Raw genomic sequence first — 18,532 nt, 5'->3', positions numbered from 1 at the left:
GTGTACGGTCTCTGGCGGAAGACTTGCAGTCAGATGGGTACCGGTTTTTGCTCACACGCAGACTGAACCAGGACGCCTTGGAGAACTTCTTTGGCTCAGTTAGGCAGCAAGGTGGAAATTGTCGAGAACCAACGCCGATTCAGTTTAGCAGAGCTTTTAATAAGTTATTTATGACAAACTTGCTGCAACACACGGAACGTAAATACTGTTCGGATGACTTAGATAAATTACTCCTTGAAATTGACGCTACAGGGCAATCTATAGTTGAAGATGAGAACGTCATCACTGGGCCGTCCACAGCCAGTTTAGCAGTACAAACGACTGATTACAGATTTGACTTGCCAGAAAAGAACGCTTTCGTATACGTGTGTAGCTATTTGCTGAAGAAATGCGCAGATATACATAAGTGCGAAAAAATTATGCAGTACATGAGCTCCAATGGCCAGTTACCGATTGAATTTTTCTTTACTTCTAGCAAATCCTTCAATCAAGAAAAAGGTCTGCTCATTAACCCCCCTCAAAGCTTTATTGCATGTGTAAAAGTTATGGATGATAGATTCAAAGATCTTTTTCAAGAAAAAATTCTGGACTCAGTTGGAAATGAGATTTTCAATGCGCTTTCTGACTTATCGGTAACCGATTGCTGTGATTGTTTTCCAAACACATACTTGAAAAAATTATTCGTAAGATTTAGGATCTATAACACTGTTAAATTTAACAATCGATTATTTAAGGGTAAATCCTTCAAGATGTTTGTGGATGTATAAAATATGAATACAAATATTAGTAGCATGGTTTTAATGGTTTTATTTATCACTTCCATTCAAATTGGTAAAAAAAACTTTTCCTTCATGGTAACTTTTGTGCACCGACATGGCATTGTTGATAGGGATAATTTATTTTATCGCCGCGCCATGCTAAACTTCACGTAAAATTTTACGTGTGAGTTTGCATATAAGTAAGTAAGTAAATCATTTATTCTGCCCAGTGGTGCTTTAAAGTTGGTTATGTTATATTCCTACATGAAACACAGGAATCACAAGTCATATAAGTTCAAATAATACTCGTATTAGCTGTGTATCGATAGAATGGCTTATTATCGCAGTACCTAACCTAGTTAACATACTTAGGTATTTTTGCTTTTTTTTTAATCACCATTTTTGGAAGTTTTACTTTAGTATAGGTATTTGTTTTTATAATTTCCAAATAAATATATTTTTATTCCTTACCCTTAGTTTGATATTTACATTACGACAACGCTCCGCTCCGTTGACTCAAAAACATGTAAGTGGCAGCCCTAAACCACTTACGCACACAATGACGCGTGACTGGGGCTGTTCATAAATTATGTCATCTATTTTTGACGATTTTTGACGACCCCCCCCCCCCCCTAAAATCATCCAAAAATCATGCCTCGAATGACCCCGTTTCCTCCTACGTCATGCTACCATCATCCGATGTCCAGAGTTCCAGACCCCCCCCCCCAAATTTGAAATAACGTAATTTATGAATAGCCCCTGTGCACCCAAATTAAAAAAGAATTTTGGAAACCGCTCAAACGTATAAAAAGTGTGACTGTGAGGTGTTGATGGTTTTGGGATTCTGACGAATGGATTTGAATTGATGAAAAACCCTTAACCAACCCTTAATGGTGCGACTCTGTCATGTCTCTGTAATCTTAAAACTTACGAACACACATCGAGCACATGACCATGGCGATCATGTTAGCGATTATATAAATGTAAGTACCAAATACTTTTAGTTCTCAGAACAATTATTTTCTCAAACTCACAATAAACGATTCTTCTTTGTAAAATAGTCTATAAACATGACGAACTGGAAAAACAATATAGGACTTTTACCGGCTGGAGAATGGACTAATGGACATGAAGTACAAACTCTGATAATGTTTAAAGCTAGATATTTTTAGGACAAAAAAATTATTTATGAACAAATATTAATGACGTGCCTCGTCATGGACACGTCGAAATGACAAAAATGACAATTTCACAACGGAGTGATCGACGCGTACGGAGGTCGGGTCCGGAATACGGTGCGCACGCTGTGGGGCTTCGCAGGACAGTCTCGTTTGCGTTTTTAGGGCTCCGTACAAAACTTTGTTCACTGAGCACTTACGGGATCACTTTGGTTTTAAATCGGTTAAAGGATAACTCACGTTACACCGGGCCGGAGCTTCCGGCGGCGGCACTTACTTTTCTATGACAATGGCAGGTGATCATCACTCAATCACGTGATGCTTTCCATAGAAAACGAAGCTCCGGAAGCTCCGGCCTGGTCTAACGTGAGTCATCCTTAATGCGTTTTTTCGGAGCCCGTTTGACGGAACTAAAATTTGGAACATCAACCTACAGGGCCGGATCTAGGGTAGAGCGAGTGGAGCGGCCGCTCTAGGCGCCGGATGGTAAGGGGGGCGCCAAAATGGCAAATGAGAAAAAAAGTTTTAAAAGACGCGAGTGTGACGGGGGCCCAAAATACGCTTGAAAACTTCAACGAAGGGCGCCAGAACCCGATTTCGCTCTACCCTGATCAAGGGCTTGGGCCGGCACTAAACCTACCACTTCACTAACACTGTAAATAAGTAAAAATCACTTTTTTTTAATTGATAAACTAGAATAGAAAACAGGTTCTCTAGTCAAGGCCAAACCTTTTCTGGGTCGCTGAGCCAGAGTAGTTACAAAAAGATCCAAATATCCTCATCCCAACAAATTGTGGAATCCCTACCTGACAGGGTAGGGCAGTAATTACGTGCCGCGTCCACGAAGGTCGGCCCCTCTCCCCGAGGGTGCTCCCCCACCCCCACCCTCCCTTAGGGGTCCTAGCTCCACGTATGTGCGAGTTTTCAGAATGGATAATGTATTTACGCATGAATATGTAGGTATATTTCGAGGCTTCCACACGATTTACAGACAAATAGAAAACTTTTGAGGGCCTCGTTGGAAATCGAAATTTTGTTCACTGCCTCTATCTATATCGCTTGAGTCTTGCATATTTATTTTGAGTGATAAAGAAATTTCGTGGTTACGAAAAACGAAAAGGTTAACTGCATGGAAGAGATCCCTGAAAGGGATAAGTTCGCCTTTTTACAAATGATTTATCATGTTTTATGTTTCTTTTTGTACAATAAAGTGTTACTACGACCTACCTACCTACTAATTTCGGTTTTTACACTTTATAAGTTTATATACCTACTCGCGGTAGGCACTCTAGAATACTCTAGATTTCTTTGTTAAAACGATTTTTTATTGATGTTAAATGGATAAAAAAAGGTAGGCAAGACAATTTAGTATGTTTTTTATAGTTCCATTTTATTTAATTTCTACTATTTTATGTCGCAAAACTCCGCTAACACGACTCTGGAAGTAATCCAAAGAAAATAGTTGACAGCTGGAACTTTTTCAATATTTCTGCCGAAAAAAGTTGTTTGTGATTTTTTCTTGGCTCTAGTCTAGGTTTCTGAACACAATGCCTAAGTTTATCTTTATAGATTGTTTATATAAGTACCTAGTCTTGGCATAAAACTATATTTTTTTAAATATTTTTGTCCCGTAGACTCGTACTCATCTCATGTACCTATACTAATGGGATTTTTTTTAAATAAGTATTTGGCACAATTTAAGGATTTCTAGCGTTTGTTTTCAATTTTATTATAAGTTTTATCTTAGTCTTAAATTTAGTAAAAAGGTGCAGATATTGCCATATTATTATAAACGTACAAAGTGAGGTAATTATTGTTTATAATGAGAATCGTTCACACTTTCGATCTAGGCAATAAAAACGACCTAGGTATTTCCGGTATGTCACGCAAATAAATTGTACCACTTACACTTGTACCAAACGTGACTATCCGGAAAGGACAACTTGGGGCATAGGTATGATTATTCCGAGTAAAAAAAGTATGTTAGAATTCTAATCTAAATTCAAAACGCTATCGCGAGCTTTTTTTAATATTAGGTTAACATTTTTCATCGTTCATATGGGAAGGTTATATAGACATTACTTTTAATTACTGAAACAAACTTACTACGGTCGGATTTATAAGTTTTAGAATTAGGCTCATTCATAACAGCTTATATGTATAGTCAAGGTTTATAAAACACCTAAAGGAACTTTTGTACATTACGATACTACCGTACCTATATCAATAGCTGTTTTATTTATGGCTTTCCCGTAAAAACTCCCAAAGTTATAAACGAAAACTTTTACCCCAACTGGAGAGCTTTATGCATATTTCAAAAGCTTTAAAAAGCTTCTTGCCAGCGTAGGTTTTTTGCAACACATTTAAAAAAAGCGGCCAAGTGCGAGTCGGACTCGCCCATGAAGGGTTCCGTATTTAGGCGATTTATGACGTATAAAAAAAAACTACTTACTAGATCTCGTTCAAACCAATTTTTGGTGGAAGTTTACATGGTAATGTACATCATATATTTTTTTTAGTTTTATCATTCTCTTATTTTAGAAGTTACAGGGGGGGGGACACACATTTTACCACTTTGGAAGTGTCTCTCGCGCAAACTATTCAGTTTAGAAAAAAATGATATTAGAAACCTCAATATCATTTTTGAAGACCTATCCATAGATACCCCACACATATGGGTTTGATGAAAAAAAAATTTTTGAGTTTCAGTTCGAAGTATGGGGAACCCCAAAAATTTATTGTTTTTTTTCTATTTTTGTGTGAAAATCTTAATGCGGTTCACAGAATACATCTACTTACCAAGTTTCAACAGTAATAGTTCTTATAGTTTCGGAGAAAAGTGGCTGTGACATACGGACGGACAGACAGACGGACAGACAGACGGACAGACGGACAGACAGACAGACATGACGAATCTATAAGGGTTCCGTTTTTTGCCATTTGGCTACGGAACCCTAAAAATGGCTCCATTACGATAGCTGCTAAATTGCTTTTAGGTTTTGATGTAGGTTTCATGTAGAACGATTTCCAGTTATAAGTTTAGGATATGAATTAGTGACGTTATTCGTAAGTACCTACATATCAGTGTTCACCGAAACGTTAACGCAATTGAAAATGTTGGCCATTATTTATAACCATTATAAATTGAACCTTAAACCGTAACGGACGATTACAGTTTACGGTTCAATTTATAATGGTTAACGGCCAACATTTTCAATTGCATTAACGTTTCGGCCAACACTGGTACATATACGCACTACAAACCTTAAAGTATCTGCAATTATTATAGCTATTAAGTAATCTTTGTCTTAAATTTGTCAATTGGCTTAATATGTATTTTTAGAAAGGGTTGAATGTAATTAAATTAATCGAGGCTTGTATACTAATTAAGGGGATTAGTTTACGAAGTATTCGAGCACATTTTTAATACAATACCAAAGAGCGTGTTTCGATTTCGGTCATGTTTCGATCGTGTTCAATTTACTTCTCTGTTCGATTATGATATCGATTTATTCATCTTAGTTTTCTTTCTTACATTTTAGCGGCATTTTACAAATACGTCACGTTTATTGATACACACTTAAAAGACACTTTTTGAACCACTCGCTACGCTCATGGCTAAGTACTATTATTTATTCTGTGCTCGTGGTTCAATTTTGGAATGTCGGTTGCTCGAGTATCAATATTAGCACGAGCGGTTAAACAACAACTTTGCCCCCTTGTGAAGCAAATAACTAGGTGTTAACGTGACAAACTGGACTAATGTTTTTTATCGACAAATTGAAACTTCCTTGATTTGTTGTTAAATTAATTAAATAATCAAATATAAAATATTGGTGTATCGTTTGTACTATTTCATTATTGTATATTGTAAGTATGTAGGGTTAGTTGTTGATCAATGAAACACTAAAAGTTTAAACCTTCCTATCTCTGGTGTTTTTAAAGTTATGAGTGTGATATTTCGTATGAAGATAAACAATTTATTTGGCTATCATATGGCGTTCTTGGTTTCTACTTATTTTTAACAGTTTCTGTATTATAAAGCTTTTTTTGAAAAATGAGTTTTGTTTCATTGTGTACTTGTGCATGTTTTCAATGAAACGCTCTAATTTTTACAGTGAAACAGATGTAATATATATAGTCTACCATGAAACATCCTTAATAAACATTGAAACGTTGTAATAAATAAGTTACATTAATACATACATCCTTTCAATCAATTAATGAGAAAGGAAAGGAGAAAATAGTGGTAGGCTGAAATTTGTTATTTAAAAGGTTTCCAAAATATGGAATCGTTATAAGATTGCTGAAATATCTAAAAGCGAAAGACTTGTTTCATTGTACGCACACCTAAGTTTCATTGTGAATCGAAAATCTGGTCGGCACTTACGGCATGCTGCGAGAAAGGCGCCTTTTATGTCCACGGAGCATGATTGCCAACTAGGTGGACGCGGGAGGGTTTTAAGCATCTCCATGCTTGATATCATACACTTTCTTGCAACATAGTGATTATAAACGACTGTTTCAATGTTAGACATGTGACCTTAACCTTGCCATCAATGAAACATTCAACATATAAACTATCCTATCTAAGCAATTTCTAAAGTTAAGTATCTTATATTTTGTCATATGATCAGGCCTCGGAGTTTTTTTAGCACGGTAAGACTAAGGAGAGCTATGGAGTCTTTGTTAACATTAAAATTAAGTTCATACTCATACTCATCCTCATTAATTAAGTACAAGTAAATTATGTACAGCTCTAGACCTAATAAATATCAGCGATCATCACAATAACGAAATACGTAACTATATATTCATGACATAATGTGACATCTGATTTACTCATACACATATTTAGGTAAAGAGGTTTAATCATAAGTGGCCTATCACTTAAAAAAGTACTTAAGACATGCAACCTATGATTATAAACATTGGTAATACGTATTCGACATATTAAAACGATATTCCATAGATATTAAAACTGTTTATTATTCATTAAGGTTGATATAGAGCTACAATATTTTAGAATAGTTATGCGTTACTCTTCCTTACGTCTACAAAACAGTTCGTTCACACATAATGGGCAGTATAAACGTCGTAAGTCGCATTCATGGGCATCATTTTCAAGACACCAATATCAATATCTTAACAGTAATTATAGTATGTAGGTACGTTAAGTACTTAAATAAAATATTGGAGCGATGACACTGCAATATGGGTAATATAATAATATTAACATACACATATACATATTATATTATTGGGCATCATTTTCAAGACACCAATATCCTTATCTTAACAGTAATTATAGTATGTAGGTACGTTAAGTACTTAAATAAAATATTGGAGCGATGACACTGCAATATGGGTAATATAATAATATTAACATACACATATACATATTATTACTTTTTTATAATATAACATTTAATTAAATATATGTAAACAGAATTAATTACATATAAGTAGTCTAAGTATTTATAAAACGATTCGGACGAACTTAATTAATGAGGATGAGTATGAGTATGAATTTAATTTTAATGTTAACAAAGACTCCATAGCTCTCCTTAGTCTTACCGTGCTAAAAAAACTCCGAGGCCTGCATATGATAGACAAATTATTATCAATTTTCATGGTATTTTAGTTTCACAAATTTCGCACATAGTCTTTAATTATTAATTAAAAAAATAATGAGTTTGTTTCATTGTGTACTAATACTGGTGTTCAGTGAACATCATGTTTCATTGTTTACTACATAAATATGTTTCATTGTGAGACTAGGGGGTGTTTTTAGAAACAATTAAAAAAAACTGCACCAAAGAGTGAAAGAAATTTAAAAATATTTATCTCCAAAGTAACTTTAATACACATAGAACACAACAAAAAATTAAATAACGCCAAACTAGACTCTATATCTTGGTAAAAAATTGCGAAACATAAATGAAAAATATTACTTTTGTCACACGAATTCACAATAACGCTCGTAGCAACGTGCTCCTTCTCCGAGGCGCGCTCGCGTATTGGGGAGGTGCTGGGGGTCCTTGAGCCTGCCCTTGCTTGACAGACGGCACTAGCTGATATAACACCTAGTTTCCGAGATATCGCAAAGTTTCACTGTGTACGATTGTTTCAATGTTCGACAACTGACCCTATGTAATTTTTTTAACCGCCCAAAATTTAAAAAACTTTGTCAACGTACTATTCTTCGTGATTGTAGCTACAGAGAAAACTGTATTCCAATATGCATTTAAAAATTGATCGAGTGGTTTCTTATAATAATTTAAATTCAAATAAGACGCCTACATGCGGTCAAGATACTTGTGGTACTCTTGGAAAGGCGTGCACGGAGTGGCAACGTCGCCTGTATAAATAGCTATACCATAGGTTGGTTCCTATAGGTATGTGCCATGCTGCTTTCATTTTGATTTATTTTTCACAAAGTCTATGCTCACGCAAATTTAGCTGATCCTGAGTTTTTTATAAGAAAAAACCCGGCCAAGTGCGAGTCGGACTCGCGCACTGAGGGTTCCGCACCATCAACAAAAAATAGAGCAAAAAAATCGTGTTTCTTGTATGGGAGCCCCCCTTATATATTTGTTTTATTTTATTTTTAGTATTTGTTGTTATAGCGGCAACAGAGATACATCATTTGTGAAAATTTCAACTGTCTAGCTATCGCGGTTCATGAGATACAGCCTGGTGAGTGGTGACAGACGGACGGACGGACAGCGAAGTCTTAGTAATAGGGTCCCGTTTTTTACCCTTTGGGTACGGAACCCTAAAAAGGTGTTATTACTTATACTTATTATTGCTACCTGGCCTACCTGCATACCTACATTTTAGTAAGTACCTGGCATGCCATATTACTCGTAGTTACATTATCTACTAGCCAGCAAAAGATGAGCGTATAATAGAAAAGAGTGCATAATTATTTTGAGTGCTAACTTACAGGATTAAAATCAAATGCCCATATTGTGTGGTTTTTCTAAATGTTGTTTGTGTACTTAATAAAACAAAAACTAATTAAGCAAATTAGTGCTTGATAAACCTCGGCAAATTAGCTCCATTTTTTTTTACCAAACAGACATAGATAGACACAAACAGATACAGATACAGACAGACGCTAGACGTAGGTAAGATACTAAATAATATACGAGTAATGTCAGTGGCGGATTTCCCATAAGGCACAGTAGGCTCGAGCCTAGGGCGGCGAGATATTAGGGGCGGCAAATTGTGGCAAAAAAATCGCTGATGATAACAAGAAATAACATAAAATTAGGCCAGGCAACGAATTCTCAAAAAAAGGTATAAGAAATGCTTGGAACACAATTTTTGACTTCGTAACTTTGTTTGAACTAGTTAGGAGGTGAACATATCAATGGCCGTAGCCCATGAGCCGGGGGAAGAGGGAGGTTTGAACTGTTTGAAGGTCCTATTTTTCGGTTTTTCGTCTTAGACTTCGATGTTAGGTCTTTTTTTTTGCGCGCCTTGCTCCGGCTCTTAGGGCAAACTGCGTAATCGTAATCGTATGCCAGAATTATAGTGACTAGATAGATTCGGGGAAAAACCATTATTTAGTATGGCGTTTAAATATTCTATTAAATAGTATTATTACAATTAATAATATGGACAACAACACGTATGGCACTCGTACGTTCTGGAATCTAATAATCGGGTAAACAAAGAGTATGACACATCATTTTTATGGTAAACAAACAATTCGGGCAAATGAAATTCGGGCATATGAGTAATATTTTATACAATTTTCGGACAAACAATAGACAACCCTCGGAAACTATGCGTTCTAACGACTCATCATTGTACAAAATGAAAGCTGATTATATTTGCTACAAGTTTTATTTAGTACAGTTTTTCGATATCTTGAGGGCCCTCCACAGTTGTACGCGAATAACGCGAGTGTGGCGTCGATTTCACAGATTGTTCATGCCTTCGCGCCTTGTTCCCCGTTTTTTGTCGGTTTTTCGGCCAGCGTCAAAGGAGGCGCGAAGCGCGAACTTGCAAGACTCCACAATACACACTATTTTGGCTCATCAGTTGCAAGATAAATATTAATTCTATTATATATAGCAGCTATATTTTACGGTTTTACAACAAAACAAAATGGAAAAATAGCTACAGCAAGTATGATGCCTTAGATAAATGGTACAGTTAAACTCGATCAGCTGATGCTTTTCAGCCATCTTGACCCGAACTAAACTGCGAAATCACCGAGAAGTTTGCGAGTGTGGAGTCATACGTCAACGTCGCGATATGTTCGCTCGGCGAAGTCGCGCCGCGATTCACGCACAATAGTCTGGAGGGGGGCTTGTATAGGGCCCTCCACACTCGTGCACGAATCGCGGCGCGAAGCCGCGAACGCGAGTGTGGAGTCGATTTCGCAGATCTGCTACACTGTTAAAATCTTTCGGGTTCCTTTTCTCGTGAGCACCGTGAATATTATTGATGGAAATTTAATGCAAAATTATAGACATTCAAGAGCGGCTATCTCAAAAACTAAACAAGATACCTATCGAAAAACTCGACTGTATAAAACGTGTAGCAAATTTAATCAGCTTTCATTTTGTATAATGATCATGTCACAACGACGCATAGTTTCTAAGATATTATAAGCGAAAAACAGAAAAATGGAACCTTCAAATCAAACCCCCCTACCCCCGCTCAAGGGCTACGGCCGGGGACTTTTGATATTTTCACCTCCTAACGAGTCCAAGCAAAGTTACTAAGTTAAAAATGTGCCCCAACCATTTCCCTCTATACCTTTTCGTTGCCTGACCTAAATGTAGTCAATATGATGGGTGCTGATGCTGAAGGGGCGGCTACAGGATCTGAGCCTAGGGCGGCAAAGACTGCAAATCCGCCACTGAGTAATGTTACGGTCATTTAGCATGTCACAATCATTAATTTTACGACTACGACGGAAACGAACTAGTTACCTGTTCCAAATGGAGTGAAACTCGTAAATTAACTACATTAGCCGATATTAATTGAGGAACATTAATTAGGTAGGTACTTAAATAATTACGTTTTCGAACTGTTTCACTTTTATCGTAGTTTGCGTTTGATTCGACATAAAAAATTAAACATACAATACAAAACATAAAAAAGTTTTCCTTATAGAGTTGCCTATACCTACTTAGACACCTGCATGGTACCCATTCGATATCTTTTTCTTTAAAAAAAATGATTGTACTCAGGGGCGTATTTACCCTAGGGCCATCCGGGCCATGGCCCGGGGCGCCAACCCCCGGCCCCCGGGGTCGACACATGCCGCCCCTGGCGGATTGCATTTTGTTTTTCTTCCTTGACTTCTGGGGCGGCGAAACGTATTGGCCCGGGGCGCCAAATTTCAAAATACGCCCCTGATTGTACTTAGTGACAAATTGGTTTGTATAAGCCATTTGAAAAATAATACTGAACTCTGCGAATACCTAATACCTATGCTATAAATGCTATAATCCATATTCCAGCATATGTAATTAGTGAAATTAATACACACAGTTTCCATTATAAAAACCTGACATACAAACATACATGATGCGTAGAAAAGCGTCTTTGTAGGAAGGTCTTTTTACTGCACTTTCGAATTCATCATTTTGTAGGATGTATTGGAAACAGAGGATGAAATAATTAATTTTGCTAACTGAATATTTAATCTAAATAAAATACTAAATAAAATATGTAAGTACCTACTTACATAGAAAACACGCATGACTCAGGAACAAATAGGTATGTGTGTTCATCAGTTTCATCAGTCATCACTTCATCACACAAATAAATACCTTACCGGGATTCGAACCCGGGACCATCGGCTTCATAGGCAGGGTCTTGAGGGTCTTCAAATTCCGCTCACGTACTTACCCTCAAAATACCTACCTCAATTTACGAGTAGGTATATCTACCGCTACCGCTTACACGTACCTAAAGTCGTGTGCCTACACATTCTATATCTCATTACAAATTGCAACTAAGTTGTACAGCAAAAAGCGTAGTAACAAACCTATTTTTATAGTTATAACCTAGCTGGGCAAAGAAACTACACGAATCTCTTTGTACAATCGGTCATAAGTGTATGAAAAGACCACGGCGCTTAATCCCTTCTTACGTAGCCAGCCAGCCGGGCCGCTTTCGCCGATCGATACGCGACGTTGCCGCTCCGTGCGTGTTTATTTTTATTATTTGTTGCCAATCAATTGTGATGAGGGAATGATGACACCTGCCGCGCTGTTAACATTTGTTTTTACATGTCAGTTGGGACCTTAGGGTTGTGCTTTAGGTTTTTAAACCATGAGTACCATGACATCCGGGTTAGGTTAAAAAGTGATAAGATAACCTTAACTAGAGTCGGACCAAAAAAAGTCTGCAGCGGATTTGATAGCCCACGCAGTGCAAGTGTCATTTATACGTCATAATTTCATAGAAGTTTGACGTTTAAAATAACACTTGCACTGCGTGGGCTATCAAATCCGCTGCAGACTATTGTTGGTCTGACTCTATGCAATGACTGAAATTAAAAGTCGTTCTTAACGCCATCTAGGTAGTTTTTACTTGAACATCCAACCATTCTCAGTTTTATCCCCACAGTTCATTTGGTACGGCATTTTGGCACAGAATAAATAATAGTACTAGGTACAGAAGACTCACTCTCTAACAAAACGCGGCTGTTACGATCAGCACAGATATGGCCGCTAGATGGCGACAGCGCCACGCCTACTTTAATAAGCTACCGCCATCTATTACATAACAAGATCCAGTAATGCTTCTAGCTTTGTCGCTCGCGACAAACGCGATGACATCAGCAACCTCATCCGCGTGCAGCGCCTTCTTCAGAGGCATGTTGTTCACAATATTCTGCACTACCAGCTCCAACTGGTCTCCCGATAACCCCGCCTCATTCAGGATATTCGTTTTAACATATCCAGGGTTCACAGCGTTAACGCGAACGCCATCTTCCGCCAGTTCCAGCGCAACGCATTTTGTGAACTGATGTAATGCGGCCTTCGAAACGATGTAGGCTATGGTTAGAGCGCTAGGCTTCGTACTATTTAATCCTCGACACGTTGACAATGCAGCCTTTTGTTTTAACGTGATGACGCGTCGCCCGCATCGTTAAGTGGTAAACAGCGCGCATATTCGTAGACATTACTTTGTCATAGTTATCCATATTGGAATTCTTCATTCCACCCGGCTTTAAAACGCCGGCACTGTTGACCAGCACATCCAGCTTTCCGAATAGTCCCACGGCGTCGTCGATGATCTTTTCTACGTCTGCGTCCTCAGTAACATCCGTTTCACTATAAAGTGAAAGGTTTTATTCCTTTTGCATTCTCACAGTATGCGGCGATTGGTCGCAAGGCATTTTGTTTGCGGCCAACTAATACCAGCTTTGCTGACAGGTTGGCAAAGTGAATAGCGGTAGCCGCTCCGATTCCTGAATTGCCCCCGGTAATTAAAACAACTTTGTCGCTAAAATCCATATTGTTTGGGTTAAGTATTTTGTTACTGCGCACAAGGTCGAACAGCTGACTGCTAGATACGAGAGCGCCGGCGCGTCGAGTCGTCGACTACTGTACTGGAAATAATTTTGCCAGACATTATAATATAATATAAATGTCTATATTATAGACATATATTACGCATAGACGGATATAGTCAAATTTGTATGCAGACGGAGTAAACAAAAATGTGACCGGTGAAAAAAGAACTTTGAAACATTCGAGATATTTTAACTTTTCACAGTTTCTATATAAATAAGTGAAGTAGGTACTTATATTCTACTGCAAGAATATTTACTTCGTTGATAGACAACTTATTTTTTACTTAAACACTTTGTATGTTAAAAGAGAAAAAGTGAAAAGTATTTTTGGCACCATAATTTATTACTGTACCGATTTATATTTATTTATTGTACCGAGTTATAGAAAGAAGGTTAGGTATGTTTGTTCTGTGAGAATAAAAATCAGAAGGCAGGTAAGTACCGCGAATACGGAAGTTCGCAAATTGCGGACATATTTCTCCCCCTCCCCCCTGATCTCACGTAATGAATGGACGCCCCACATAAGATTTTTAGCGTAGCTGTGTTGATTACGGTTACATTTGAAAATGTGTAGCGCTTATAAATTTGATAACAGCGCCACCAAGCGTCATATAACGACGTTAGGCCTGACTGCAGCTAATCGTATGTAGATAGCGGGGTGCTCGTGCCGGGCGGGGGGCGCCGCAGTCGACCAGAGGCGGGGGGCCGTTTGTACTGGGGCGCGCTCTTTCGGTGCGATCATTTAGTCATTACCACAGAATAAAATAATAGTACAGAAGATTCACTCTCTAACAAAACGCGTCTATTAATGGTCTATTATGACAAATATGACCGCTAGGTGGCGCATCAAGCGCGAGCAGGCGTCCGCTTCGTAGCGGCGCGCAGCAACGGCAACTACTATGGCTAGACACCATAATTGGTGTCTAGCCATTCGTTGCGTCGCTACAAGGACTTGCGGACTACTTGTACATGTGTACTTGTAGCGACGCGACGAAATCGTGGAGTGAGCCACGCCTGTCATTACTGAGATTTCAAAGCTAGGTAAGTAATTATTATTAGGACACCACGTAATTATATGTAGGTATGATTAGATAAACACAAAATTAAAAACATTTATATCAGACTAGACTTATATTTTAAGTATACATAATACAGATACCTTAGAGACTAAATTATTAATGTACTTAATATAACACACGGCCGCTGCGTCGCCGGTTTCTTCTTTTGAACTTGGCTTGACACGCTGGCCACGCTGCTGCGTGTCTAGATCAGGGATGTTGCGGATGCCGATTTTTTGACATCCGCGGACGCGGATGCGCATTTTTAAAGGCTCACATCCGCGGATGCGGATGTCAAGATAGTACCATAAAAAACGTCAAATTTACATTTTAGGTCCATGCCGAAACCAAATGATATTTTTAGTCTCATATCCAGAATAAGAGATTATTTTGTTTATGTAAAGTGATTGTTTTACGTTACATCATAGCATGATAACACGCTTTCTTAATCATATTTGTTCATAGCATACTCGTATTTATAAATCAGAAACATTATTTCAAGTACTTCAACCTACCTACTGTCATTTAAAGTTAAAGCATAGAGAAATAAGTAAGCATAGACTGCTCACTCCATTCAGCAGTACTGATAAACCCGCTACTTGACGCTAGATGTCGAGTATATCGACTGTGAAAATTATAAGCGTATTGTATTATTGGTAAGAAAACTGATGTATGGAGTGAGCACTCTATCTTACTTTATTTCTCTATGGTTAAAGTTACCTTTCTAATAGGTACTGGATATGAGTATGCTTACAGTTAAAATTTAAATCAAGATTGATAACAACGCGACCTAGCGTCGGATAGCGATGTTAGGCCTGACAGTGGCTGGTCGTATGTAGACGGTGGGATTGTCGTGAGGGGGGCGCTGCAATCGCCCGGGGGCCGGGGGGCGGGGCACCGTTTGTACTGGGGCGCGCTCTGGCGGTGGCGATATGATCTCTTCCCGGGGCGCCATTGCTGAAATTACGAGGGAGAAAGTTACGGTAGGTATTTGATAAATGAAGGTTCGCCCGTAGGTCTTATTTAGAGAAATAAGGATAGAGTGCGAACTCCATATATCAGTTTTCTTACCAAAACGAGGGTTATTTCGTAGTCGACATCTAGCGTCAAGTAGTGGATTTATCAGTACTGCGATGTGACACTAGATGTCACAAGTGTCGCAACTAACGAAAAACCGGCCAAGTGCGAGTCGGACTCGCGCACGGAGGGTTCCGCACCATCAACAAAAAATAGAGCAAAACAAGCAAAAAAAACAAGCAAAAAAACGGTCACCCATCCAAGTACTGACCCCGCCCGACGTTGCTTAACTTCGGTCAAAAATCACGTTTGTTGTATGGGAGCCTCACTTAAATCTTTATTTTATTCTGTTTTTAGTATTTGTTGTTATAGCGGCAACAGAAATACATCATCTGTGAAAATTTCAACTGTCTAGCTATCACGGTTCGTGAGATACAGCCTGGTGACAGACGGACGGACGGACGGACGGACGGACAGCGGAGTCTTAGTAATAGGGTCCCGTTTTACCCTTTGGGTACGGAACCCTAAAAATGTATTGCTAAAACAATTTACAACTAGGTAATATTAGGTACAAGCAGAAGGAGTTGAAAATAGAGTTCCAGTTATGATATTAGCTGAAAATTGTTGAGCATTAAGTACTTTTCGTTCGTCGCGACATCTATTGTCGAGAAGCAGTACCCAATGATAAATGTTTTGGTAAGAAAACGGATAGTGATGTGATGACACTTTATCCTTACTTTTTTCTCTATGGTTAGATTAGAGTATAAAGCGTTTCCTATACTGTCGGAAACCAGGCTCCCAACGCCAAAACTATTTGCCAACAACATTCTTATTGATTTTACATTCATATAGAATAGTAGTTTATGCAACAGTGATATAATAAGGGTTCTTAAAATTCAAGGGTCGAAGTTACAAAACGAGACGTAGTCGAGTTTTGTAAAAAAAGACCCGAGAATTTTAAGAACCAATTATGAGCTGTTGCATACATTACTTTTTCTATGACAGCTGCAGCAAAAAAAAAAAAAAAAAAAAAGAGTTATTATTAAAAAAAAGAGTTATTATTTAAAAAAAAAAGAGTTATTATTTAAAAAAAAAAAGAGTTATTATTGTAAATGAAAACATACCTCTTTCAATCAAGATGATCGGAACTTGTATCTTTTAAAAAAATAAAGCAGTTGTATTATACTCATAAGATGACTGCTAGCAGTCATCTTATGAGCCTATAGACAAAGCATTCAAATGACATTGCTTTAGATATCACTGTCAGTCATTTAATTGACACATTTAAGTGCTGGAGTAGAAAAATATAATTTTGTCTGTAGGTAAAGCTATTTGAAAACGCTAATAATATTGACTGTAAGTATAAGGTTGGCTACTCAAAATCTGACAATGATATATTCATATTTATTATTAATAATGTATACACATACATTACACGTCAAATATACAATCACTGAAATAATAACTAAGCGAATTACATCTAAATAATAATATGAAAATTATAAGCTGCCTTGACCTAAATGAAGGCATTGGAAATAATCTAGATATAGTATTACTTACATCTAGATTTAATTTAAAGTTGATAATTTACTCTAGACGCAACACAAAATTAGTTTAATAATAATACCACTTACCAATTTAATCGTTCAAACTTCAAACTCTCTCTCCAAGTATTTTTGGACTAAAATGAATATATTTAAGCGTTGTTATGTATCAGAGTGACGGTCCGGCCACTTTGGTTGTTGTTTTGAACGTTGCAAGAGCTAAAGATATGTTATCGCTATCTTGGGATTAGATTGTGATAAATAATACAGATGTATGGGTACCTAGTTACCTATAGATGTGTTTTATAAGCCGACGTGATTTTTGCAATCTATGTAGTTTGTTTTTATATGTAATTATATTTATTAATTACCAAACCAGGGTATGGGTATCAAAAATACCTATATGCAAATAAAAATCTCTAGATAACAAAATAATATGCATAATGCAAATATGTAATTTAACGTTTCACTAGAATTTTTGTTTGCTTTTAACTATGTTTTTTTTAGAGATAGAATAGAATAGAATAGAATAGAAATCATTTATTCAGACAACACATCAATACAAACAAAACACATTGCAGATACAAGGCAAAGATAAACAAATCAGCGGATATAGTATAAAGATGTGAAGCCGAAATGGTCTCCACTCAGCAATGCAGCTGGCACGACTAGCGTGGCCAACGGCGCTGGTTTTCTGTGGAGCCAGCGGAGTGTGCGGGACAGCATGCAGTGCAGGACACGTTGTGGACGACGGGAACAAATAATATTTAATACTATTATAAATAAATATATATCAAAATTATATTATATATAAATATACATATAATAATATAGATAGAGATCTTTATTTGCATACCATTGTATAGATGTTACATACAGGGACCCTGGAAAGGGTGTAGCAAAAATTAGGTACTTAGTTCACAATATCACAGTTTGCTTATTATTACTTCTTACTAATTATTATCATTCTTATACATTTTCTAAATTTTCTACATTGCACTTTCTAACTAATACTTCTTGTTAGGTACTCATACCTATACCCAGTTTCAGTTTATTTTTAAAGCGGTAGAAATTTTACATTGAAATATTAAAAATATAGAAAATACCACAGAATAAATAATAGTACTAGGTTCAGAAGACTCACTCTCTAACAAAACGCGTCTGTTACGATCAGCACAGATATGGCCGCTAGGTGGCGACAGCGCCACGCGCGGGTTATGGCTATAGCCACCAAAATTGGTGTGGAACGGATGTACTTTTAGCTACCTGTACCTGTAGCAAAGCGACGAAATCGCGGAGTGAGCCATAGCTTAGATTAGTATATGTTATTACTGTGAGTGAGCCACGCCTGAAAATACTTACTCCACATTTTTTTTTAAACATCTCATGATTGGTGCCGTTACCATAATACTAAATAGGAATG

The 18,532-nt window shown here is 37.4% G+C and overlaps 1 pseudogene; it reads right to left on the bottom strand.

Annotated features, from left to right (window-relative positions):
* Nucleotides 1-12,664: 12,664 nt before the first annotated feature.
* On the bottom strand, nucleotides 12,665-13,513 carry LOC134656756 (3-oxoacyl-[acyl-carrier-protein] reductase FabG-like; annotated as a pseudogene).
* Nucleotides 13,514-18,532: the final 5,019 nt, after the last annotated feature.

Source organism: Cydia amplana, chromosome 19, assembly GCF_948474715.1.
Source record: "Cydia amplana chromosome 19, ilCydAmpl1.1, whole genome shotgun sequence".
Taxonomy (NCBI): Eukaryota; Metazoa; Arthropoda; class Insecta; order Lepidoptera; family Tortricidae; genus Cydia; species Cydia amplana.
This window is presented reverse-complemented; position numbering and strand designations above follow the sequence as displayed.